General features: G+C 42.5%; 1 protein-coding gene and 1 long non-coding RNA gene across 3 annotated transcripts in view; one reads left to right on the forward strand and one right to left on the reverse strand.

Annotated features, from left to right (window-relative positions):
* The window catches only part of ASIC2 (acid sensing ion channel subunit 2), a 995,000-nt gene that overhangs the window by 573,817 nt on the left and 393,261 nt on the right, over positions 1–27,922 (reverse strand). The window lies entirely within an intron of this gene.
* On the forward strand, positions 281–27,921 carry LOC140607449 (uncharacterized). The gene is made up of 6 exons (XR_012009458.1): positions 281–1,171; positions 12,863–12,978; positions 14,149–14,232; positions 21,789–21,844; positions 24,321–24,412; positions 27,710–27,921. It is a non-coding gene; the product is annotated as an uncharacterized lncRNA (long non-coding RNA).

Genomic DNA, 27,922 nt, shown 5'->3' on the forward strand with positions numbered 1-27,922 from the left:
GGAAATAGGCAGAAAGGAAAATGTGTATGTCATGGGTAAGTAGGAAGCTAGATATGGGGGAAGGTAGATATGTAGATAAGTAGGAAGATAGGAAATTAGAAAGGTAGATAGGATGATAAATATGTAAGAAGGTCAGAAGGTAGAAAGGTAAGTAGGTAGGAAGGGAGGTAGGAAGACAGAGAGAGGGAGATAGACAAAAGATAGAAAGAAAGGTGATATAGATGATAGATAGATAGATAGATAGATAGATAGATAGATGTAAAAATTCAAAGATTGATAGAGTCATCATCATTATTATTTTGCTTTGCTTTTCAGAATTAGCTACGTGACAAATTGTTATAATCCACCACGTGTTACAGGTATTTTAGTTTGCAAAGAGCATTGTTAAAGTCACCAAATGTGGAAATGTTAGATTGAAGTGGTTCTGACACCCACAGTCTACGTAAGCAAACCAAAACCTAAGCTAGAGTCCATGTACTCATATATGAGAAAACAGAGCTTCAGGACAATCAATCACAAACAGCCACCTGGGCTTTCCCAAATAAGGCAACCACTTAAGCTTCTCTGTAAAAACCTTTCCCCTAGCTCCTTGTCTAGGTGGAATGCTCCTAACTACTTTTGGTGTAGTTCTGCTCTATTTTAATCAATGTATGCTCAAAATAAATTCTTAATAATTTTAATATACCACAGTTTATCTTTAAGCATCCATCCTCATCATCTCCTGACTACTCAGTAACAGAGGCATAGAGAATATTCCCATTTGACAGAGGTGGAAATGGGATCTCATTGAGGTGAAGTGACTGCATCTAATGTAATGCCACAAATAAATGGCAATCTGGAGCTCAGTCCCTGGGTTCCTAATTCAGTGTTTCTTCCACCATATCAGGTGGAGAGAAACGACAATAGGGAAGCAACAAAGGCAGTTCTGCTCTCACCATTCATTCTGTGTAGGACTTTGATTCCATTTAGAACACAGAACAATCTAGAAGGAGTCACAGTTCTGGGCCCAAGCCTCTTTGGCCATCTCAGAAAGCAACAGTAAAACAAAACAGCCCAAGTCTGTTGGTTTGCTCAGTGGTCAGCCATGGGCCCAGCCAAGTTGTAAAGCAGAAAATCTTGACTTCTAATTTTCTTGACCAGCAATTCTGAAGCCCTGAGCCCTCTCTTTCTTGTGAGTAGAGACACTGAGACAAGAGTTGGGATGTCCTGATGCTTAAATAGGATGTTTACTCCTTACCCAGGTATCTGATGCCTAGCATTTGAACTAAATATGCAGCAGGCTAGTTCTTGGAGAGTTCTGATACAATTAACCCACAGTGCCCTCCACAGGGCTTTGGGGCCAGTTTATTCTAATCCCTGATTGTTAAGGTGCAACTTAGTCCTTGCAGAAATAGGGCAGCCTTTCTGCCCTACTCAATAGATTGAGTAGTGTTGTTGTGTGTCTGGTGTATGGCAGCACTTCCCATTATGTAATTATAATTCTTACAACACACCTGTGAGAATATTATTATTCCCACTTTAAAGACAAGAAAACTGGGATCCCTGGGTGACGCAGCGGTTTAGTGCCTGCCTTTGGCCCAAGGCGCTATCCTGGAGACCCGGGATCGAATCCCACGTCGGGCTCCCGGTGCATGGAGCCTGCTTCTCCCTCTGCCTGTGTCTCTGCCTCTCTCTCTCTCTCTCTCTCTCTCTCTCTGATGACTATCATAAATAAATAAATTTAAAAAAATAAAAAAAATAAAGACAAGAAAACTGAAGCTTGAGAAGGCTTTGCAAACTCATCAATGGTGAACAGCTAGTACATGGTAGACATGGAATGTGAACTCATGCATGCCTGATACCGAAGCCCACTCTATTTGCACTATATCAGATTAGTGGCCCCTGAGTGCTTTGTCTTCAGACTCCCTGGAGACTTGGACCCCAGATTTTAAAGGAATTCTATCTTCCAACTCAGTTGTTCTACCACGAACAACGATCCCAAGCTGTATGAGAAATTTTAGCAGCCATGGTGCAGAATTCTCTGAAGCCTGACACAGATCAGGAACAGAGAGAAGATAAGAAGTGTGTTTATTACAGATTATGGGTGAAAGACTTGGATAAGGAAAAGATTGCATTGTACTGAGCAATGACCTTATGCAGGATAAAGAAGAAACATGCTACCCGTTAGTCAGATCCCCAGGTGCTAGCATGGCAGCAAAGGTACACTTGGAATGTGCAAAGGAGCGGGGGGAGGAGAAAGACATGAGAATACATCACCACTAGCTTCCTCTTGCACCTGGATGACGTGAGAGGGTGGGAGAAATGGGCCTTGGTGTTCCTGAATCAACAGGAGCAGAGACACCATTGGAGGGAAAAGAAGACCTTCCATATTTTGCATGGGGCAGACTTTGTCTAGACCCCGGTTTTCTCAAATTCCAGGTATTAGAAACAGAAATAATAAAACCATGTCTCTTCCACAAATACAGGTCTACTGAAAATCAGATTCCTCAGCAAGCTGAGATGGAACTATTGGTGAGGAGACAGTTCCTGGGATAGAAACTTCTTAGTGTGGACCAGCCATGGGGCAGGGGGGCAGGGGCTCAGACAAAGAGGCTACTTGTTTCCTACTCTGAAAGTGCTTATATCAGCAATGAACAAGAAAGCAGCACACTGACAGAGCAAGGTAGGAAGGAAAGTGAAAGAAAGCCAACAGGAGATGTGCTGGGAGGGCTGATGGTTAGTAGAGCAGCCGACAGAGGCAGGTGAGGGGCAGCATTCCCACCAGGGACCCTTCTTGGAAATGGCCCAGAGGACTGAGCCCATAGCCTCTGAGCCAGTGCTTTGGCCAGGTGGAAGGCTGCCTTGAACAGGAAGATAAAGTAGAAGAGTATCATGAAAAGTACCTGCCTCATGTGGCCACAAGCCCTTGTTACCTCTGTTTCTTAATCTGCAATTTGGAGAGAGGAGTTTCTGCTTTATAGTGATGTTGGGGCTATTAAAAGATACTGTGTATGTCAAGGGCCAAGCTCACTGCTTCTGATTGGTCACTTCCTACATGTTCATTCCAATGGGAATAAAATGGTTTGTTGAGCTTCCTCTTGATACAGTACATGGTCATTAAAAGGGACACTGGAGCCCTTCTCAGGTACAGTATAATGCCTCCACTCCACCCCCAGAGTCAGCCCGAGGGCCCCAAGGCATCAGACATGGTTCCAGCTTCTTTTCTTTGCAGTAGAAAGAAGGCCTGGGACCTGAAGATGAAGGGGTGGAGGAGCAGGGGTTGGAGCCCTGGGCCACTCGCAATGATAGGCTCTGCTCCATCATGTGTTTGTATGTATGTGAGTGCGCTACACACTCAAGATGGGCCACATATGCATGTGTGTGTTTAGGCTCACATGTATTCTTTTTGTACTCTAGAGCCTGGAGAATGACAGACAAAGGAGGAGGGAAGTTAAAACCAAAGATAATTGTCATTGATCGATTTATTTAATGGCCTGAAAATGCCCAATTAGAGCCATGTGCATGGCTGCCTGCTGAGCTGAAGGGCTGAGTGATGCTTTGCTTTTGTCAAGGTGCCCAGTAGATGGCCAAGGTTTGTTGCCCTAGATTCCTTCCTGCCTTGACCCCCGCTGGCCACCTCCTGACTCACTAGGAGGAGGGTTCTGAGTTCCAGGCACTAGGGAAGAAGGTACCCTCTCTCCCCCAACACACACTCTCTCCCCCAACACACTGGCCAGTTAGCCAGTAGTGCCATCAAAGTTTCATCTCTGGGCTTTGCGTATGTGAACACTTACCACTGTGAATCACAAGATGTTGTACTTCCTAACTGCCTCCCCTTCTTTTTTGCCTATGAGTGAAGGTGAAGTGAATGCAGTGTTATCAGGATGAAAGTCCAGAGGAGCCTGGAGAGGGAAGCTCCATCTAGTGGCAGCCACATGCAATTCTGAGGGACCTGACTTCAAACCAGACCAGCCGTGGCTTGTTTCCCAGATCTGCCAGCTAGCTGTGTGACACTTGGCAGCTCACTCAGTCTCTGAGCAAAGGCAACATTATGATAAGATCCAACAATTTGGGTTTACTCCACTGCATCGTTCTGGCCAGAACCACCATCATCCTCTGCCTGGGTTATTAAAACATGAGGACTTTGTTATTCACTGTAGTATCCCCATTACCTCCAACAGTACCTGCTATATTGGAGGTACTCAGTAACTATATATTGAATAAATAAGTGAAAGGCAAATCAGGTGACTGCCTAGGGCCTTAAATCTGCAAAACCCTTATGTGAATGAGAGACTTTATCAGCTAGGGTTGTCTAGTGAACCAAAGTGAACATCCTCCTATGTAGGGCAATCTGCCCTGCACAACTCCAGAGATCCTATTTACATAGAATACAGTGGCAAATGTGCCTCTGAGGCTGTTGCATAGGGGCTCAGTCAGACCTATTGGAATGAAGAACTTTCGATCCTTGCACTTGAGCATGTTCTTGATTAATTTATACAACTGTTGCCTGTGTAGACTATTCAATACATATGTGCACTTTTAGGGGAAGGCATGTTTTAAAATATTTCATCTTTAGACATCATGAAACTTCATTGTTAATATTCTAAGAACCCATTCATAATAAGAACTCTCAGAAAAAAAAGAAATAGAGGAAGCTTCTTCAACTTGATAAAGAGCATATACAAAAAAAAATCTACAGCTAATATTATACTTAATGAAAAAAGACTGACAGTTTTCCCCCTAACATCTGGAATGAGGGAAAAATGTTCACTCTCACTACTCTTATTTCATGAAGTTCTGGCCAGAGCAACAAGGCAAGGAATGTAAATAAAAGGCATATCAATCAGAAAGAAGGAAACAAAAGGATTCTTTTTTGCAAATGACATGATTATTTATGTGTAAAGTCCCAAGGAATCCGTAAGAAAACCTCCTAGAACTAATAGATTCGGCAATACTGCAGGATGCAGGATCAATATACGAAAATCAACTGTATTTCCATATACTAGCAATAAACCCTTGGACGATAAAACTAAAAATAAAATACTTTTTACAGTTACTCAAAAAATAAAGCACTTACAATAAAAATATGTACGTTACATATTTTATATGTATTTATGTTAAAATACATATGTTAAAAATTACACATGCTGATAAAAACAATCAAAGATCTAAATAAATGGAGAGGTATAGCATGTTCACGGATTGAAAGATTCAACATATCAATTCTCTTCAAACTGATACACAGCTTAATGTAATTCCTATCAAAAGCCCAACAAGATGTTTTTTTCTGTAGGTATAGATGAGATTACCCTAAAATGTATATGGAAAGGCAAAGAAATTGGAATAGCTGAAACAGTTTTGAGAAAGAGTACAAAGGTAGGGATATGTCTACTCAATTTCAAGACTTATTATATAGTATGTACATCAGTCAAGACTGTGTGGTATTGGGACGCCTGGGTGGCTCAGCGGTTGAGCGTCTGCCTTCAACCCAGGGTGAGATCCTGGAGTTCTGGGATCGAGTCCCACATTGAGCTCCCTGCATGGAGCCTGCTTCTCCCTCTGCCTGTGTCTCTGCCTCTCTACCTGGGTCTCTCATAAATAAAGAAATAAAAAAAATATTAAAAAAAAAAAAAGACTGTGTGGTATTGATGAAGGGATAGATACAAAGATCAGTAGAATGGAGTAGAGAACCAAGAAATAGACCTAAATAAACAAGCCCAACGGATTTTTGACAGAGTTAGAAACAATTCCATGGAGGAGACATAGACTGTTCAACAAATGGTGCTGGAGCAAGTTGATATCCATAAGCAAAAAGTGAACTTTGGCCTAAACCTCACACCTGACATAAAAATGAACTGAAAATAGATCACAGGTTTAAATCTAAAAAAAGGCAAAAGCATGAAAATTTTAGGAAAAAATAGGAGAAATTATTTGAAATTCAATGTTAGACAAAGAGTTCTTAGTCTTGACTTTAAAAGCATGACCCATAGAAAGAAAAATTCATCAATTGGACTTCATCAAAATGGATAACTTTTGTTCTTTGAAAGGCTCTGCTAGGAGTGAAAATACAACTACACATTGGGAAAAATATTTTTAAATTACATATAGGACAAAGGACTAGTTTTTGGACTATGTAAAAAACTTTCAAAACTTAATAGTAAAAAACGATCCAGTTAGAAAACAGACAAAATACATAAAGAGATATCACTGAAGAAGATATACAAATTGTGAATAATCACATGAAAAGATGGTTAACATCATTAGCCATTAGAAAAATACAAATTAAAACCACAGTAAGATATCACTAAATACCTATTAGAATGAATAATAAATAATAAAATAATAAATAATAAATAATAAGAAGAGTGATAATACCAAATGCTAGTGAGGAGGGGGGAAACTGAATCATTCACACATTGCTGGTGGGAATGTGAAATGGTACAGTCACTCTGAAAAATGGGCAATTTCTTTAAAAAAACTAAACATTCAATTACCATATGACCCCACAATTGTACTTCTGGGCGTTTATCCCAGAGAAATGAAGATTTATGTTGACACAAAAGCATGTACACAAATGTTTGTAGAAGCTTTACTCATAAAAGCAAAAACTATTTTTTGTTTGCTAAAAAAGTTTTTGGATATGTCTTTGAATTGGCAAATGGCTAAACAAACTATGGTCCCTACATATCATGGAATACTACTTGGCAATAATGAAGAACAAACTGTTGGTATACAGACAGCCTGGATGAATTGCCAGGGAATTATGTTGAGTAGAAAAAGCCAGTCCCAAAATGTTCATGCTGTATGATTCCATTTATACAACATTCTTGAAATAACAATTACAGAAATGGAGAACAGATCATTGGCTCCCAAGGGTTTAGGAGGAGTTGAGGATGGAACAGAAGTGGGTGTGGCCATAAAAGGGCAACCTGAGGATTTTTGTGGGGATGGAAATGCTGTATCTTGACTGTATCGATATCAGTATCTTGGTTGTGATACAGTATTCTAGTTTTGCAAGATGTTCCCATTGGGCAAAAGGGGGTAAGGGTACATGGGATCTTTCTGTATTATTTCCTATGACTGCATGTATATCTGAATGTATATTGAAATTAAAAGTTTAATTTAAAAAGTCAAAACTATGGATGTGATAAAGTTTCATGGAACATACACATACACACACCCCCACACACCACTGCATGCAAAATTGGTGAAGTCTGAATAAAGCCTATTATCTTGTTAAATGTATTGGTCTAGTTAAATATATTGTACCAATGTCAATTTCCTGGTTTTGATAATGCCGTGTGTTATGTAAAATGCTGGGGGAAGCTGGGTGAGTGATAGGTATATGGTTCCTCTTGGTATTAATTTTGCAACTTCTTGTGAAGCTATAATTATTTCAAAATAAGAAAAGTTTTTAAAAAGCACTGAGCACAAAAAAAGAAAAGTTTTTTTTTTTTTTTACAAGTACTGGGAACAAAATAAAATTCAAACACTTACAATTTTGTTAGAACTGTTACCACTCTTTTGGATTATGCATCCATAAGCAGTCCTGCTGGCGTGATCAACTTCAAGTTCAACCAATCAGGACTCCCCAGGAGTGTGCTGGAATGACATTTTCTCTTTGACGCCTTAGCTTACATCACTCACCTCAGATCACATACCCAGAGAGGTAGGGTTTGAATATGCCTCCTCCGGAGTCCATGCTCACTCTTCTAGACCATATGGCAAGATTGAGTAAGGCAGAGGTTTGTCTTCAGGGAGCCCCTTGGTCCTCTGTAGAGGGTGGGAGGGGGAACAAGATACACGCTCTCACTGTAGCCATGTCCCTGCATGGACCAGCTAACTTGACACAGTTCCTAGTGGCAGATAGCTTTTTCATACCAGTCACACAACAAAGAAATGAAAAGGATGTGACAACAGGGATCAAAATGGAGAATATAGTTTCCCAACTCCTAGACAAACTGCTCTGGAAAGGTTTGCACTCTGAGGCTGATACATCATCCGGGTGTGGCATGGCAAGCATCCCAGAATGTGTGTGTGTGTGTGTGTGTGTGTGTGTGTGTGTGTGTGTGTGTAGTAGAGCACTGCTGTAACAGAGGGTCTCATCTGCTTGTCCATCTGTGAAATGGGGAGGCTGCCAGGATTATTATTTCCTTAGGTCTTAATAGCATCCCAGAAAGAATTGGAAACTAGGATATTGGGGCTGATATTTCAGCCCTGGGACAAAAGAATCAGGACTCAGGGATGTGTGGTGGAGTGGGAGTTATTCTCAGCCTTTCTGAAAATGCCTCAGGTGGGCAGGAGCTTAGTCTATAACAGGCGACTTGGGTGCTAGACTCTGTCTGGGGATTCTGGCTGAATGACAGGACACTTGAATGTCCTCTGACATTCCTCAAACTCTTGTGCAGGAGACATTAGCAATAGCCCACATGCGTAGAGCAGTAGTGATGTGCCAGATGTTTCCCAGCACTTCATGTACATGATCTCATGTATCCTCATAACGACCCTATGTGGTAGGTCCTATCATTACTTCCAGTTTATAGATGAGGAGACTGATGGGCGGGGAGGCCAAGCATCTGGCATAAAGTCACACCTTAGTGGTGGAGATGTGGTTGGAATCTCTAGCTCCAGAGTTCAAGTTTTAACCACAATTTTAGATCCCCTTCTTCCAATATTTGCCTTCCTGCTGACATATCCTAAGAAAGGCAGGGCCAGTCACCCCTCCAGGGTCATTGCTGACCAGAGTTGTGATACAGATGAGGGAACCTTCTCCCATCTCAGGGAAGCTGCCACATTGGCAACAAGAGGAATACACATTCATGAAACATGCCTGAGCATGTCTGCTCCCCAAACTCCCCAGTGCTTATCAACAGCAATGCCAGGGACTAATTGGAATGCTGCTATATGTCACCAGAGACTGGAAGGACCAAAAACCAGGGATTGGTACACATCTGGCAGGCCCAGCTTGATACAGTTGAGAGGGAATAGAAATTGGTATCAATTGACTGGAAGTCCAATTCCCATTCTTCCGCTTCCTGGCCATATGAGCTTGGCAGGCTTTGCTTCTTTTTGGTTTGACTGCATCTCCCGAAAAGGGAGATGATCAAGGGATATCTCTGTCTAAACTATTAAGGGTGCTGTGAAGATAAAACCATGCAGGGCTCAGACCTTACACTTTATTCTAACGGATGGGACCACTGCTATCATTCCCAGGGTAGAGGAAGCCAGAAGTTCAGGTGACAGAAGAGAGTTTGTTGGCCTTCTTCTCTGGTCTATCTTCATTAACAATGGGGCTGCCTTTAGAGCTCTCCTCCAATCAGTGAGGCTTCCCAACCATAATATTTAAAATAGCATCACCCACCCCGGCACCTCTTTCCATCTCCCTTCTTCCCTTCTACAGAACCTACCATCGTTTGACTTATGGGTTCTTTGAGATGGTTACATAGAATAATGTATAATACACCTAAAATATTAGAAGTTCAGCACACGTTGTTTCCTGGGGTAAAGGGAACCCTTTCTGCATGTAATTATAAAAAAAAAATGTTCAGCTGGTACAGTCTTCTGGAATGAGTACTTTGATCCCAGTTTCGCCGAACAGAAGCTAGGTCAATTACAGTTTGCTTGCCTGGCTCCAGGCCTGCAACAATCTCCCTGTTTCAGGTATTTGGTATTACTCTTTTATTAGTTTCTAGAATTCAAGTTTCCCAGAAGTTTAAGGAGGCCATGGATTGCTTTGGCCACCTTCCCAGTCTTCTAAATAGAAGCAATATGTTTAATTTCAGAACATGTGGCATAGAAAAAAAACGTGGGCTCTGGAACAGTCCAGCACCAAAGTCAGCACCCACCTCTAACACTAACTACCTATAAACATTATTATTATTAACGAGAGTAACAACTGTGGACTGTGGAGTTCTTGATACATGCAGGCATGGTACAGGACAATCTGTGTGCATAATTTCATTTGTTCCTTGAAACAATTCAGAAGAACAAGCATTAAGCTCCTTTTAGCAGATGAGAATATTGAAGCTTAGAGACTGAAAGAGCTGGAATTGGATTTCAGGTCCACAAAATCCATATACTCTCTGTTCTTTCTACTCTATTTAAGACTCTCTGAGCCTCATTTTTCACATACAAAATGGATCTGCAAATGTTTGTCTTACAGATATTATAAGGGTGGGATAAGACACTGTCTGGGAAGGACAAGGGACTTAGCAGGGATTTGATTCATGCCATCTCTTACTCTTCCCCACATGCCCAAAAGCTCATCAGGAGCACGAGACAGCTTGTTATGGCTTCTGGTTGAAGATATGAAGGTCGAGAGGAGACTAAGTATTTACATAAACTGATGTGAAACCAATTTTATTTCCTCTTCAGTGAAAAATTTGAGCAGCCATTTCTCCCCGAAGCATGTCTGGGCTGGTAAATGGATGCCCAGGATGGCTTTGTAGCTCTGTCCTTGGGTTCTTGGCTCTGAGCCTCAAGCAATAACCTGCTCCTGACCTGGAAGAAATAAAGTTACGAGGACTGACATTCTCTCTCTATAGTAGTCGCCATAGTCCAGCAATGTGATATCAGACCTGGAAGGTAGGGGAAGAAATTATTTGTAGAAGCCATGGTTTATAATGTCTTTATATTATTGGGAATCCTAAAGCCAAGATGGTTGGTATAATCACCTGTCTTTGGTTTGAGGTCCAGAGCTCTCAGACTAAAATTGCTCCCAAGGTAACTGAAGATAATCTACATCAAATGAAGCAGACTTTAGAAAAATGTGGTAAAACAGGCAACTGAAAGGTTTCTAGGATGCTAAGCCATCTACAGGGTGAGTTTTTCTTGGTCAAAAAGAAGACCGTTTAACTCTTAGAAAAGTCCCTTGGGCAGCATCTTGACTGGCTCCTCTCCACTCTATTATTCCACTGGGTCAGCTGCACACCATGAATCTTGGACATGGGGCAGTTTCTGGCCCTTTCCATTAGTTTTCTAGCTCCATATTGATTCCACTTCTAGCACAGTATTGGGCAAAACACCAGATAGACCTGGCACCTAAGGAAAAAGGCTTTCTGCTCTACGAACCTCATTTGCCCCCACTTGTAAAGTTGGAATAACTTTGTCTTAGAGCATTACTGTGAGAGTTAGGTATATGTAAAGCATTTGGCATGATACCTGGCGTGTGGTCCTTGCTTCCTATCTCCCTTATAATTTTTCCTCCAGTTTCCCAATCCTGTACCAGAAATCTGTCTGGATTATTGCTCTGCTTTGGGTGCATCTGCCTTCCTAAATGTTGGAGAATGGGTCAGCCCACTCGATTCTTCTAGCTTCCATGCAAATAACCCATGCTGCTACCCACCCCAGCTCCATGAACTGACATCTCAATTTCTAATTCGCTCTTGGGCTTCCCATTCCTGTTTGTCTACCTTGAGTCAATGACTCTTGAGCACTCCTGAATCAGTATTCAGCTTTTGCTGAGTTCCATGACTTTTCCAGGAAGACATACCCACTACTTCTCTTATTGGATCTATCTCATTCAAATCTAAGTGTGATTCTGCAAGATTATACCTCTATTTTGAGTATGATTACTGCTCTGATTGATTCTATTTTTCCTGTCCAATAAAATTCGGCAATAATTAATCATCATGCAATGAATTGGGTGTTGAATGGTCTATTCAGTCCTCATATAGAAAAAAATATCACTATGTTCTGTATGCCTATAATGAAGAGAGATAATTTTCTTTTTTTAATTTCTCAAGTTAGAGCAGAAATTAAATTAAGTGGTTCTGATTCCTGGTTCAAACTGAGTTAGTACTTTTTTTGACGGGGGAGAGAGTGCTATAATTTCTATCTTTTGTTGTTTGTTTTTTTAAGATTTTTATTTATTTATCCATGATAGACACACACACACACAGAGAAAGGGGGGGGCAGAGACAGAGGGAGAAGCAGGCTCCACACGGAGAGCCCGACGTGGGACTCGATCCCGGGACCCCAAGATCATGCCCTGGGCCAAAGGCAGGCGCCAAACCGCTGAGCCACCCAGGGATCCCCCTTGTTGTTTGTTTTTAGAAGCAGCATGGCATAGTGGAAATAGAAAGGGCCCTTGGGATGTTTGTAATATTTGCCCTAGCAATTCCAGTCATTGGATTCTTTCCTGGGAACTGAAAATCATAGGGAAGGGGATAGAAGAAGAAAGACTTTATGTTCAGAAGTGCTAATCATAATATTATGGAATTATAACCCAAAAATGACTTAAATACTCAACAGTGAGATAATAGTTAAGAATATCTATTATCTAAGAATAGATTATTCTTATTCTTATATTCTTAATCTATTCTTATAAGAATAGATTCTTATTATATCTAAGAATAATCTCTAAAAAAAGAAAAAAGAAGAATCAAATTGACACCAGATTTCTTATAAGTGATATGAAGGTTGTGTTAATACAAATAAGACCATAGGTTCAATTCTCATATTAAATCATCAGATTCTTGATGTTCTATTATCTCTAGGTATGTCCCTGCCCCCAAGATTGTGAGTGGCTTAGGACCAATCTATACCTGTTTCTGGAACAGAACTCAAATCCTGGGCTCATGGAGCCTCCCAGGCAAGGCTGATATGTACCCTTCTACTTCTCATCTGTCTCCAAACTTGCCTGGTTTTCTCTGGTCTGAATCTTTACATATACTGCTCTGGCTGCCTGCAATTTTCTCCCCACTCCTTCAGGTCTCACTTGAGAAATCTCTTCCGCCAGGAAGTCTTCTTTGAACCTCCCACTCTGGGTTTTGTGTTCTCCCTCTGTGCTTCCGTATCACCAGTGCTCCCCTATCAAGGATCTTATCATGCTGAGTTTTAACTGTTTAATGACTTGTCTCCCTAACAAACTTGTTTCCCACAGGACTAAAGCCCATGGATGAATCCTCTTACCAGCAACTCTGACTGTGGCTAAAATTAAGAGTGTATGCAGAGGGAGAAGTTGTGTGAGGGTGTTGCTGGAAGAGAAGCGTTGTTCAGGTATGAGAAAGCCAGAGAAGGGAGTCTTTATGGTTCATCCAAACAAGGTCTGGGAAACTGAAGCAGATATTGAGAGCAAGATGTCTGAGCCAGAACAATGAGAATAGCGAGGATGGGCAGACTGGCTAAGAGGGGATTCTTGGATGAACATTTGAGACAGGGGACATGATATTATGATATAATAAGAAATATATATTTTGGTCTTCATCCTCAGATCCTAGCCAGAGCTCCAAAACCTTTGTAGTTTCCTGTTCTTATAAAGATGCTTGGAACATCTTTTGTTCTAATATTTGGTCTCTGACCTCAATTCCTGACACAAATCTCCTCAATTCCTTGGAATTTCCTAGGATGTGTGTCTGTTATTCCAATGAGGGGATTCTAGGTGAGCTCCTGGATGGCTTCAGGAGGGGACTTGGTCACTAGAAAGATCACACCATGATTAGAAGCTTGGAACTTTCAGTCCCTATCCTTCAGGCAGAGCAGAGATATTGGAGACTCGGTTAATGATCAATCACATCTATGTAATGAAACCTCCATAAAAAACCCTGAAGTGCATAATTTGGAGATCTTCCAGGTTTGTGAATATGTTGGGATGCTGGGAGAGTGGTGCCCCTGGAGAGGGCATAGAAACACCACATCCTTCCCCATACCTTGGCCTGTACTTCTCTTTCATCTGGCTATTCTTGAGTTGTATCCTTTTACAATAGATAGATAATAGTAAGTAAAGTACTTTCCTGAGTTCTGTGAGCCATTCTAGCAAATCACTGAATATGAGGATGGGGTTGTGGAAACCCCCTATTAATAGATGATGGGTCAGAATTATGGGAGGCCTGACCCGTAATTGTCACCTGAAGCAGGAGCAGTCATGGGGGACTGGGCTCTTAACTTGTGGAATCTGATACCAACTCCAGGTAAGATACCCAGTTGTATCAGAGAATTTGTTGGTGTGGGGAAAAACCCCACAAGGTCAGTGTCAGAGTGGTGTTGTTTATAGAGAGGAAACCATGGATTCTTTTTAGGGGATGTTCCTCCAGTAACATGTGTAATCCTCAGCATGCTGTGTGACAAGAGAGTGAATGGGCCTCCCAACATGGCCATGTGTTTCTCTAGCACTACTGATAACACCCTGACATGGCATATCCTTGACCACCTCCTTAACCACACTTACAGGTAACCTCTGCTGACCTGTAGAGGAAACTGAACAGAACACCTCATCCAGGACATCCACCCATCCAGGGCTTCTTTGCTTGGCAGGTACAGTGCATAGACTAGCTAAGCTGTGGGTCACTATGTCTCCCTGGCTGGCTGGCTAGCAAAATCCCCATTGCCTTTCTCCCCTAGCCTGACCTCATTATGGCAAAGGAGCTGTTACTTCTGAACAGTGGCCATGAGGCAGCTGGGACTGACTGACCATGTGCCGGCCCCTCAAAGCTCAGGAGAAGCCAAGTGCTCAGAGCAAGAGGAGAGATGAAATATAGCAGGATGCAGGGCAGAGTATTTGGGGTCCCGAGCCAGCCTCTTCCTCCCACTTCTGTCTTGTGACGGGAATGAATAATCACCCCAATTACAAAACAACCTACAGAAGGCAAAACCACTTAACTAAATGAGGTGCTTGGGGAGTGGAAGAAGGGAGCAGTCTGCAAAGATTTTGGCAGAGGGTTCTGGGCCAGCTCCCCAGAAAGCTCACATTAAACAAGCAACATGGCTTTCAAGAGCTCTTAAGTTGGTGGCCTCAGATACCTTTGGCAGTTTCTAGAAAACGTCGGCTGCATAATCGTCATCTCTGGGATGTTTAGAGAAGCCAATGCTGAATTAAACTTAGTTGGAATCCAACAGCGACCTAATAAAGGGCATGATGAGAATGTGGGGAGGTGCACCAGAACTAATCAGAGCCCTGGGGAAGCATGGTGTTTGGCTGTCTTCTAACAACTCCTTGGGGATATAATTAGCTCATGCCTCTTGGGAGACCTACCCCCACGCCAGAGAAGTAAAAGCCTGACAACCAGTATGTTAGGGAGGCCCTGGCTGAAGCCTGCACAGCCCTGACCTGACCCCACTAGTCCCAGTCATAAACACTGTTCAAAGCCTGGGCTTCCATCTGGGCTCAGTCCAATTTGCTGTTCTTTGGAAGTGGTGTGAGCCTCACGCACAGTGGGGGGCAAGACAATAGGGTCTGTTTTTTAAAACAAAGAGAGACAAAGAGTCCCACACTTGCCAAAGGTCCAGATGAGCAGAAAAAGGCTGGGAAGCTAAATCTCCTTTGGCCAATGGGGCAAGTTCCTGCAGTCTTCCTTTGTGAGGTGTGAGTGTGGCTTACAGGGGCCAGTCCGATACTGATCCTCCCTTTCTTTGCTACTTCACTTAAAGCACTTGTGCTCTGGAACGAGAGCAGGCGCAAAGGCAGAGGGACCTAGTGTGGACACCAGAGAGAGTGGTTGGCCATGCTTGCATCCCATCTTTATGTTCTGTGGTTCCCTGGAGCATTTCATTGCAATAAGGTCGCTCTCTTAGACACTCACGACCTCCCACCACCAAGCCCCTCTTCTCCAGCTCCTGCTTAGTACTCTTGAACATCACCCTCTCACTGCACCACAGGCTGAGAGCTGCAGGACTCTTTCAAACCCACAAACCTACCCTTAATGCACAAACCTGCTCCACTTTAAACCACACCTCTGGCTTCTTAACCTTGATCTCAGCCTCTGTTTTTTTTTTTAAATTTTTTATTTAACTTCAATTTAAGTGAGACATACAGTGTATTATTAGTTTCAGGGGTAGAATTTAGTAATTCATCAGTTGTATATAATACTCAGTGCTCATTCCATCAAGTGCCCTCCTTAATGCCCATCACCCAATGACCCCATTCCCCAACCCCCTCACCTCCAGCAACCCTCGGTTTGTTCCCTAGAGTTTAGAGTCTCTTATGGTTTGCCTCTTTCTCTGTTTTCTTCTTATTTTATTTTTCCTTCCCTTCCCCTATTTTCATCTATTTTGTGTCATACTCGGAATTTAAGAAACAGAACAGATCTCAGCCTCTGGTCTAAACACCTCACCAGGCTGCCTTTTTACTACCTGGCCTCCTTGAGATTTTCCAGCTGAACCCTCTGTAAGCTACACTGTGACCCTGTCTGACTTAACTCCAGGAGTGGATCCAAGCTAAACTCCCATCCGTTGGGGCCCATGTTGTTCTCTGTTGCTACCACAACTTCCTTTCCTTTACCCTGCCACTCAGCTGGCACTAAGTCTCATTTAGCACCAGCTTCCAAGAGCAAGCACCCTGTGTGAACTTGAGCTCATGTCTAGCAAGCTACTGCCCTGATTGTAAGAACCTGAACCTCAGAAAGTAGTTCCTATACTTCTGAGCATTAACTTCTTCAAAAGGCAGATTCTCTGTGAGATGTTCCTGTAGCATGATGGAAGGAGCCTGGGACGAGAAGTTACCTGGATCCAAGCCAGATTGCCTCACTCAGGGCTGCCCGATTGCCCATCTCCAAGGGCTACCACTTTTGTAGAATAAATATGAACAGAAGGCCTGAAGCTTTGTAACCAAATGGATCCACCTTCCCCTGTAAGTCGAGTGGTATGGCCTCAGGCAAGATAACAAATAACTCTGGGCCTCAGTTTCCCTATATGCTTCATAGCTTAGTGTCCTTCCTCTAGGACCTCAAATCTAGTGACGGGGTCTTTAGAGAACATCTAAAAATGTTATCTGAGCTTTGCTTTATGCCCACCAACCTTGCAGAAGCAGAAATTTATTTGGGGAAATACTTTAGAGGACTGGGAAGTCAAACCTGTTTGCAGGCTAGTTGTGCTAATTCATTGGCTTTTACTGTGGAAACAAGTCCTGGAATTGTTCTGAGTTGGAAGTCAGGTCTCTCTTTTCTGTCCCATCACATTTGTGGGAACTCTGGTGGAAAGTCGAGTGCTGGGCAGAAATAAATCCATTGCAGGACCTAGTCTGGCACCTGTTTCTGCCCTGGGACCCCAGAACCCTACAAGGATGAGATTTCACTGCCCTCTTCCCTCCCAAACATCTCAGGACTTGCAGCACACTCTTCCAATCTTGGACACTCTCCCCTCTATTCACCCCTGCATTCCTTGTCCCTCCAAGGCTATTGGAAGAGACAAATGAGGCCATCTTTGCTCATTTCTTCCTTGGGAAAGAACACTCCCTACTATGCATGATAATAAGATCTTTTGTGTGTGTTATATTACTTAATTCTCACCAGAACACTTGGCAAAGACTTAGTAAGGTGAATGCTATTACTCTTCCTATCTTAAAGATGAAGAAATGGAGGGTCAGACAAGCCAAGCAACTTGCCTGAAGCCACACAGAAGGAGATAGCAGAGCCTTGGTTTCCTCGTCTGTGAAATGGAGAGGACTATAGTTCCTGCCTCAGAGGATCCCTGGGATGGTTGAATGAATAGAAGTTTTCAGACTTCACAACAGGGCCTGACAAAGAGGAAGCTCTATTCAAATGCTTCTTACTTTACTGCTATTGGTTTTCCCATCTTTCCTTCTCTCCTTCCTTCCCTCCTTCTCATACTCCTACCCTCCTTTCTTCCTACCTTCCTTTCCCTTTTCTTCCTAGAATTTAAGGTTCCTTCCAAGAATACACAAGGTATAATAAGAAGCATTTAAGTGACTTGACCAAGGTCATATACCAGCAAGTGAGTCATAAAAATAACAGAGTTGGGTGCTTGAAAAGGTCAAAGTTTTTCAAAAGAGTTTATACTTGTCCTGGGCGAGCAGTGAAATGGAAATGGGTGAAGACTTGCCAATTGTAGCCTCTTTGCTAATTCTTCCTAGATGATGTCATGCAACAGGTCTGGGGACCCCCATGCACTGCTGGGGAACTTGGTATGTATCAGAGGGATGGGTCCTGTCCGTTCGCTATCTCATTTAATCTTCATAATAACCCTGTGAGGTGAATGTATTGTCCGTGTTTGGCAAATGACAACATTGAGGCTTTGAGGGATTAAGCAAACTTTCCAGGCTCACATGACAGGTAACTGAAGGATCTCAAGCTCAAACCTGGGTGTGATTCCAAAACCCTTCCCCTTTGCCTACACAATACTGTCTCCCCAAAACACAAATGTCTCAGGGTAAATATTAGTTTCTCAGTATGAGCTTTGTGAATGGCTTCCAATGGATCCGATGATGTTTACCCAAAGTAAAGAAGCATGTTTTGCTCATTGAATGTAACTGAGATCAATGCTCAGTTTTGTTCCCTTTCCCTTCCTCCAGCCTTTGCAGGATGTGCTTGCATGCAGAAGTGTGTTTATAGAGTTTTCTTTTTAGATCTTAAGTGTAAAGTGGCATTAATTAAATGCAGGTTATAAGACAATTTATATTTCATTTGAAAGTCTCCGTGCCTGGAGCTTCTGGACAGAGCTGGGTTGAGCTGTACCACGTGGCAGAGGAACTAGTGTATAATTTAACACTGCAGTGGGGGCGTAGGGACACAGACTGTAATTTTAAAATGAGGGAAAGACTTGCCAGTAGACAGTGTATTGGAGTTTTTATCGGCAGCTGTGATTGTTGTCAATGGATCCCTAGTCCTTCCCTGCACACTTCACTACCCTCTGTCATTATTAATCTCTTTTGGTTTCTGGGATAGTCTCTGAATATCAATGGGCTTAGGACAGACCTCCCCAGAGTCCATGGAGCCCCTACTACCTACCACTCCAAACCTCTCCTCACCCAGGGACCCACTGAGCAATCTGTTCTAACCATCGCTGGTTCTGACCTCTCAGACTCTTTTCATACCTGGATATTTTCTCAGCACCTTATTTGAAATGCATCCTAAGAGTCTAAGAAATGTCAAGGTCTATCTTATACTACTGTTCCTCTGGACTTCTGTGTACCTCCATACCAGCCTTTGTGCAGTTCCCTTCATGGATTCTGCTTCCTCTGACCTCAGGGCCTTTGCAAATGTTGTTTTTTTAATCTGGACATCTCTTCTCCAATGCTTCATCTGGGAAACTATGTTTTGTCTTTGGAGCTCAGCTCAATTGGTATTCTGCAGGGAGGGGTGCCTGGTCACCTAGGCAAAGTCAAGGCCCCTGTCTCAGCTGCCTGGAATTTTCTTCATTGCATGCATCATGGTTGATACTTAAAAATTCATCTGTGTGATTCTTTGGCTCACATTGATATGCCTCACCTTGCAGACAGGTAGTTTTAAAGTAGAATACACAAGGTGGTCCAGTGAGTGTTGAGATGATAAAAGTGTGAGCTGAGCTTTACTTATATTTTCTATACACATTGACACTAGTGCTCTAAGTCAGTCCAGTGTTAGGTGACACACCTGCACCTGTAGTCCACGAGGCCCCAGGGAGGATGGGGGAAAGTCCAAGCAGTAGAGTTAGCAGTGCTGAGCCCTGCTTCTCTCACTGGCAGACATGCTGTGATGGATTGTGTGTGTGCCCAACTAAGAGAACTTTTATAATATATTATCCCATTTTAACTAAACCAACTCTTACAAAACAGACAAGTGGCTTCAAAAGATTCCTATGAAGAAACCATGAGCTGAAATGATGCCAACAGTGTGGGTGCTATGGTCCTCCTGGGGCTAGCCCAACATCAGCCTGATTTCTAGGCTAAAAACAACTTTGATGTAATTAGGACTGTAAAGAAAAGTCAGGCAAAAAGGTTGTAATTGCCAAAATTACTATCTGATATAATCCAGAATCTCTCATGATGCTTTGTTAATAAACATGTTAAATTAATAGTGTTTATTTTATCTATTTTTCATTATTTCAAACTTCCTTTTGTGCATGTTTTATTATTTTCTCAAACTATTGGAATAATGGTTGTCTTAGCCTGGGCTGTTTTGACAATACCATAGACTAGGCACCTTAAACAGCAAACATGTCCTTCCCAGTTCTGGGGCTGGGAAGTCCTGGATCAAGGTGCTAGCAGATTTGGTGCCCGATGAGATCTGCTTGCTAGCTTGCAGACAGCCACCTTCATGCCACACCCTTCATTTAGCTGAGAGAGACCATCTGCTTGTGTCTCTTTTTATAAGAGCACTAATTCTATCATGGGGGCTCCACCCTTATGACCTCATCACCTCTCAAAGGTTCCACCTTCTAATATCATCACATTAAGGATTAGGACTTCAATATATTAATTTTGGGAGCACACATTCAGTCTATGCATATCATGTATTTAATATATTATGTCATAAATATATTTACATCTATGGGAGAGATGTACTCAAAATTACATGGGGACAGGGGTGTTCAATTCAAATTCTGAAGGCAATAATATTACATTGTAAAGACACAGAGAGCAAAAACCATAACTCTTATCCTTTGGCTACAGAATAAGTGGTTAGCTGAGCATGAGTGGCATGCCTGTGTTGAATGAATGAGTGATAGGCTTGCACTGTCCAAGTGCTTAGGGTCAGGATTTAGATTCTTCAAAGCTGGCATTTCTACTTGAGGCTATAGGAGATAACTGAGGCCAGAGGATAAACCAATTAGCCTTCAAAGAAAACCAAGGTTCAAATGCAAAGCCCCTAACACTTTTGACTCAGGTAGAGCAGCTAGGAGACCACTTTTGTTTCTTGAGCATGCTCTCAGAATCCTTGTTCACCCTCTGTACCAAAACAGCTTATCCAAGTATATTTTCCAGACAGGTTCAGTGGTCACTCCCCAGGAGGAATTCTGGTGAATAAATTTTTCTCCATCTAATCACACAATGAATGGAGGAGGCAGGATTCAATATTCAAGATCTCAAAGGGATGTTGGGAGGGAAGGCATCTCTGTGGCTTTGAATTCAGATAGACCTCAGTACAAATCCAGCTTTCCCCAAGTGGCCTTGGGGAAGTTATTGAACATTTTTGAAGCTGAATGTCCTCACATGGACCATAGAGGCAATATGTAACTTGCCAGGTTATTATGACAATGAGAAAACTTGTGTGGTATTCCCAAGATAGTGAGTGGCTCAACAAATGTAATCTCTCACCCACCCCTACCCTGTCCCAATCATGTCACCAGGCTCTGCTTAGCTCTGAAGATATCTACCTCTTGCAGAATATTCCTGAAGTCAACTGGTCATCTATCAGTAGCTACTGGATCCTTCCATGATCCAAAACAGCCCCACCTACCCTACCCACTCACCCACCAGTGACCAGCCCAGTGGGTCTGTCTACTAACACTTGCCAGCTCCCACAGCTCAAGGGGCACGAAATTCCATTATGACAAACCCTTCCAGCCCAGGTCATACTCCTTTCTGACTATACCTCTTAGCAATGACCTCATCTCTGAATCTACAGTCAGGTTTTCCTCAGCCACCTCTAGTTCCATCTCCATTCTAGCCACCTTCAAGCACTTGTGGTTGTCACAACACATGTGCTTCCTTCTGCCTGAAACATCCTTTCCACTATACCTTCGACCAGCCTCATAACCTTCATTCTTCTAACTGACTTCTTTTCTAGAGATGGTTCATATTTCACCACCTCAACAAAACCCCCTAGTCTCCAGCCTGCGTTAGGGCCCTCTTCCCTGTTCATTCCAGCAACTCATTATTTCTGTACTTTCCTCAGCCAAACCGAACTCTCAGCCTTGTTTTCCATGTCTCCAATACCCAACATGGCAATAGATGTCTAATGAATGCTTCATAAATGACAGAACCATCTTGTCATTTGCTCATTTTCCCCACATCTAATCAAATCTTTTTTTTTTTTTTTCAGTTTGACCATAAGCTCCTGGAGGACAGATATTTGTGTTTACTCTTGGGCCAAGATATTGTTTTATACACAGTAAGGCATTCAATAACTATTTCTTGTTTATTCGTTAATTAATAGATTGATAGAGGACCGAATTCACAAAAACCAATACAATGGCTAGCAGAAAAGTAAAGGTAAGGAACAAGATTAAGAATTGGGCTGGTTGAGGTGATTTTGAGCAGACAGGTGGTAGGGGGTATTATGAGGTTGGGATAATAGTACAGCTGACACGCACCCCAAGCTCAGTTTTCCTAGACCTGAGTATCTACCCCATAGGCAAGCAACTATGAAAGCCAAAGGCCCCAAAGTCTCCCAAAGGTGACTCATTCCCCTGGCTAACATGACCACCCCATTTCTAGAGCCACTGGAGGAATCATCTGGAAGGCTGAATGTGTCTGGACAGCATCTTCTCGGTCATGAAGGCTGGCCAGAGGATTCCATATCCATCCCAGCCCATCTTCTTCCCACCCACCTCATCTTCCCTTAGTTGCTCTCACCCCTGCCTGGGACTGGGGCACCTGCTCAGAAAGTCCATGAAGAGCAGGAAATTCCTGTCTCCATTCTGGCCCATAATGGACAGTTCTCCTCAGCATGATTTGAGGGGTTTATAAAAGGTCTCCTGACCTAGAATAGCTTCCCTACTTGTGCGCTATGGGTAGAGTTACCAGACACAATACAGGATACCTAGTTAAATTTGAATTTTATATAAACAAATAATAATCCTTAAATATTTATTTATTTATTTATTTATTTATTTATTTATTTATTTATGAGAGAGCAAAAGAGCAGCAGGGCAAGGGCAGAGGGAGATGGAGAGAATCATAGAGCAGGCTCCACACACAGCATCCAGCCCAACACAGGGCTCAATCCCACGACCCTGAGATCATGACCCGAGCCAAAGTCAAAGAATCACTTGCTTAACTGACTGAGCCACTCAGGCCACCCAACAAATAATTTTTAGTATAAATTTATCCCATGCAATGATCGAGGCACAAGTATGGTAAAAATAAAAATTACTTGCCATTTATCTGAGATTCAGTTTTACCTGAGTATTCTGGTTTCTATTTGCTAAATGTGGTAACTCTAGGTGTGGTCCAAACAGGTTGTTGAAATCTTCATCAGGAGAGTGAGATGGTGTGTCTACAGACACAACGAGATAAGGACATTTTCCTAAATCTCAACTAAAAGCCTACCAATCTGAATGCAAAGCAATGTGCTTGTGTACCCCTGGCGTTTTGAAATTTCTACCATGCCCTGTTTAGAGAGATGCCCAGACAAAAGTGTTGTTGGCATGGATTCTAGAAAGTTCACTGTTAGATGCTTCCAGCACTATGGGAGGGAACACTGGAGGACAGAATGAGCTAGCTCTATCATTATGGTTAAAAAGTAGAAATATCCTTATAATAGAAATGTATAGAACACAAGGCTGTATCAAACTCACGCAAAAGTCTTTCTTTCTGCCTTCTTTTCTTCCCCTAATAGTCTTTCCTTTTTTCTTCTTTTTCTTACTCATTTATGCATTCAGTGGATGATGTCAGTAAAATTGTACATGTTACAGAGTAGTTAAGAGAAAAAGTTTTGAAGCCAGACTGCTTGGTTTTTTTTTTAAGATTTTATTTACTTATTCATGAAATACACAGAGAGAGAGAGAGAGAGAGAGGCAGAGACACAGGCAGAGGGAGAAGCAGGCTCCATTCAGGGAGCCCGACGCGGGACTCGATCCCGGGGCTCCAGGATCACGCCCTGGACTGCAGGTGGCGCTAAACCACTGAGCCATCCCGGCTGCCCTGGTTTTCAACTCTGGCTCTAATATTTATTGCGTGTGTTACTTAACCTTTCTTAAAATCTGTATTAGCCTTTATCACTATAGTAACAAATTTCCATGAATTTCATAGCTTAAAACAACACAAATTTGTTTTCTTCTAGTTCTGTAGGTTAGAAGTCGGATATGGTCTCCTTGGGCTGAAATCCACATGCAGCAAGTCTGTGCTCCTTCTGGAGGTTCTAGGGGAGAATCCATTTCCTTGCCTTCTCTAGGCTGCCACATTCCTTAGATCGTGACCCCTCCCTCCATCTTCAAAGTCAGCAACAAGGGCAGTCTTTCTCATGCTGCCTTCTGTCTGGTTCTCTGTTGCTACAAATCAAAGTTTTCCAATGTTAAGGACTCATATGAGTAGATTATACCCACCTGCATAATCCAGGACTATCTCCCCGCCTCAAGATCCTTAACCTTAATCACCTCTGCAAAATCCCTTTTGTCATATAGGGTAATGTATTCACAGGTTTCGAGGGTTAGGTCACAGATATCTTTGGGAGGCTATTATTATGCCAACCACAGCTTCAATTGCCTTATGCATTAAATGGGAAAGTAGATGCTTCTACCTCCTGGGTGGTTGTGAGGATTAGATGAGCCCATACATGTAAAGTGTTCAGAACATCGTCTGGTATTCAGTAATGTCCATCATGATTGGCTCTGTTGAGCCAGGATTGTGCTCTGTGCAGAAGTGGATACAAAGATAAATTCCTCACATCCTTCAGACACTGCTGTCTAGCAGACAGCTTCTTGGCAACACTGAAGTTTTCTTCCTTGAATCTATGTGCACCATTCAGGTTTCTGAACTGCATCTGGTCCTTGGAACAGACACCACCAGAAGGAGGGAGCCCAGGCAATTGGACCCAGCATCCTTTACTCTGAAGAAATGGTAATATGAAAATTTGGGTTATTTGATCCATCTCTTTTTTGCATCTAGTTATGGAAGTCTGTTGCCCGGGTGGTCATTCCTGGGTAAGTAAGACCAAATTTCCCAGCCACGAGCTTGGAAAGCTTGATGCCTGCCCAAAGTTTCAGCCACCCCAGAAATCTCCCCAGGTTCCTCATATCACTTAATTGAAATAAAGCAACATCTCTCTGCAACATGTAAAGATGATAAATAAAAGGAGTAACATATGACCACGGTGGTACCTACTTGTGCTCACTTCAACATAAACAAAGGCCAAGTTAACAGGCCCCAAAAGTACATACATATAACTGTGTATACAGGTATATGAACTAAGTGTGTGTGTATCTACATAGAGAGACAGGTAAGTAGATAGATAGATAGACAGATAGATAGACTGATGGACAGACATGGAAGGGACCCCCTCAATTCTTCCACCTTCAGTATAATCATAATTCATCACAATCACTTTTATAACCTATTAAGTATCTCCCAGGTCTCTCTGGCTACATCACTGATCAGCTTTTGTTGAACTCTCTGCACCCACTTCAGAGAATAACATGAAGTAACAAAGACACTTATGCCATTAAAAGACGTTTATCTAGAGGAAGCTAAAGAGAAAATGGTCTGAGAAAGAGAGAGGCTCAGAGGGCAAGAAGAGGTAGAGGTGGGCTACCCTGAGCCCTTCCCCCAGTGACAGTGAGGGTAGTAAATTCCATGAGAACCGGACACCCATGCTATGCCAGGAGCATTGCATAAAGGAAGGCTGGTCTTCGGGTACAAGGACACTCACCCTGGCAGCCACCACAGAGCCCAAACTTGACCAAAGCAGAGCCTGGTAGCTGTAGGCAGTGAACAAATGAGCCATGACCAGTCTGGACTGAAGACCACGACATAAGAGACCTCCCATGGCTTCTAAATGACTCTGCCCTCTCTAGCCATGCTAAGGGTTATCTAATACAGAGATGCATTTCAAGCTTGAACTAGCTACATTGCATGGGAATGCTGAATATTCAAGACTAAGAACCTTTAAACTAATGAATCAAAGAAGCAAATGTGAGAGTTGCAAACAAGTACAAAATATAGACACTCTTCTCAATGGTGAGGAGGCCTTCTGAAATCTCAGAACTTGCTGTAGGAAGCACCATTCTGAACTCCATGCCATGCCAGCTCCTTCGATCAAGCAGTGAACTACTGGGGCTATTTTTGGACTAGTGTGCCAGCCACCTGACTTGCTCCCTCTAACCCACCAGGCTATCTTTCTGAGACATGAACTTGAGCATGCCTCTCTTCCTTTTAAAACCCTCCTCTACATTTCCATGCATCACCTACAAGGGTGTTTCTCCTACTGGGTGGACACGGTCCCGGGATATATGGCAGGAAAGACCCCCAGGTAAACATGGAGTATCTTTCTAGGGTTCCATCATTTTTAGTTTTTTATTGGATTATATCACAGAGTAGAATACAAATTTAAAATAGGCTTTAAGCATAATATATGAGACTCCCTCAAAATACCAATCCTGGACAAAGCTTCCTTGTCCATGTCTCTAGATCCTTCAGGTTCCTTATTCCTATGCCTTCTTTTAAGACACGGAAAGGTTTAAGAACCTATGGAACAAAAATCCAAATTTCACAAGGGTGCTTTGTCTCTTGTTTGTTTCTATAGCTCCTTCATCAATTACTCCAGGGACATGCCTTGCTCTTTACAACATAAACTCTGAAACTTTCTGCTCCAAATGCATGCCCTGTGAGCTCAAACCCTAAGCCTTCCTTGATCTCCTTATTCAGCCTCAACATGGCATGCTATGCTAACCACTCCTCCTACCCACAACAGATGCGCACACACAGAGCATAACATTTATCACATGATGGGTAAAATTAGAAAAGTAACAACCACAATAGTAAAGATGAACACTTATTGAGTGTGTACTATTTGCCAGGGTCAGTTCTCAGTACTTCGTCCATGAACTCTGCACCACCCCCATGACCAAGTTCCACTGGATGACAAGTTGTCCAATGCTAGACCCTGAAGTAATGAAAGCAGTTCTCTACAGCTGATTGCAGAATGGGATAGAGTATGGGAAAGATGAGAATGAAGGATGGAGAGGGAAATTATTTTGATGTACTACTTGGGCAACATTTGGGAAAGTCCCAGATCCCTGAAACACAAGAATTCAGGTTTCCCAGGTGGTGAGAGCATCCAGCTGGGAACAACCAGAGCTCCTGGGAAGGTTGCAATTAATGAGTCTATCTCAGTGAGTCAACTATGCTGCTGGGCGGAAGAAATTCCAGATTAGATCTTAGTACCTTCTATGACTTGGTCCAGGTCCTAAACTGTGGGATGCACCACATCTTGCTTTTATTAGGAATCTAATAGATGGAACCACCTATCTTTCTATTCTCATTCCTTAAAACTAATGAAAGAGAAGTCAAGCTTGGGACCTTGAACCTTATTTATTGACTAATTCCAATCTCTTTCTGTGATCATTCCTGTGTTGTTCTCCACTTTAAATCAATTGAAATTGCACTCTTGTTGCAAATTGGAACCACTTCAGTTCACTTTTTTCCCCTATTCACTTGGAGGTTTGAAAAGCCAAGAAAAAAATTTCCCAGAATAAAAAGAAGGATGTGGACCTTGTTGCTGCACAAATGAAAAATAAACCTCCTGGTTCTTAACCCTTAGCAATCATTTTTCAAATACTTTGTCCCACAGGGCCAGTTTTGCACACTCCATTAATGCTGGCTGCCACTGGGACAATTACGGACAGACAGCTTTTCTCATCTGAACAGGTTCTTGAATTAAAAGCAACTGTGTGGGAAGGGAAGAGGCGTGTATCTCTTCTATCACAGGGTTGTAAAAGGGGTTTCTTCTGCTCAACGCCCCTCCCTCCACACACATGCCCATCTTCCCCACCAAGTACAAGAGCCAAATTAAAAATTGGATTTCACTTATGCTGTGATTGGTATTTTCCACTCTCAGCTTTTTTTTTTTTTTTAAGTCTTCAATTTAATACATTGCATTACCTAAACATTTCCTAGGATGCTGTGTAAGGTCTGGGCTGAACCCAGAGCCTTCAAAGTGGGTCCTCTCAGCCTACTAGGTACAACATTTACTGCCTTGGGGTAGGGTGGAGTGGACCCTAATTTTTTGCTCTTTAGTGATTTTTCCAATTTTTCAGTGTCCCAAGACATAGTGTTTACTCTCCATCCACCACTCCTGCCAATGTTGTCTTCCTAGAGATGCTGCATCTTTTCATACAAGTTTTCACATTCTCTTTACAGGGCCTGAGAAATACAGCTGGCGGCATTTAGGATTACTAGGGAGAGCCTTCAGCTGAGCACTGAGATGAGACGCCTACAGAAGCTACTGGAAAAGACAGCAGAGTCTCTGGGGGCAAGGTATTTAACCACCTTGGATCTCAGTCTCTTTTCCTATAAAATGGAAATGGCAGTGATATCAATATCATGGTCTCGTGAAAGGACTCAATAAAATAA

This window comes from Canis lupus, chromosome 16 (assembly GCF_048164855.1).
Source record: "Canis lupus baileyi chromosome 16, mCanLup2.hap1, whole genome shotgun sequence".
In the NCBI taxonomy this organism is placed as follows: domain Eukaryota; kingdom Metazoa; phylum Chordata; class Mammalia; order Carnivora; family Canidae; genus Canis; species Canis lupus.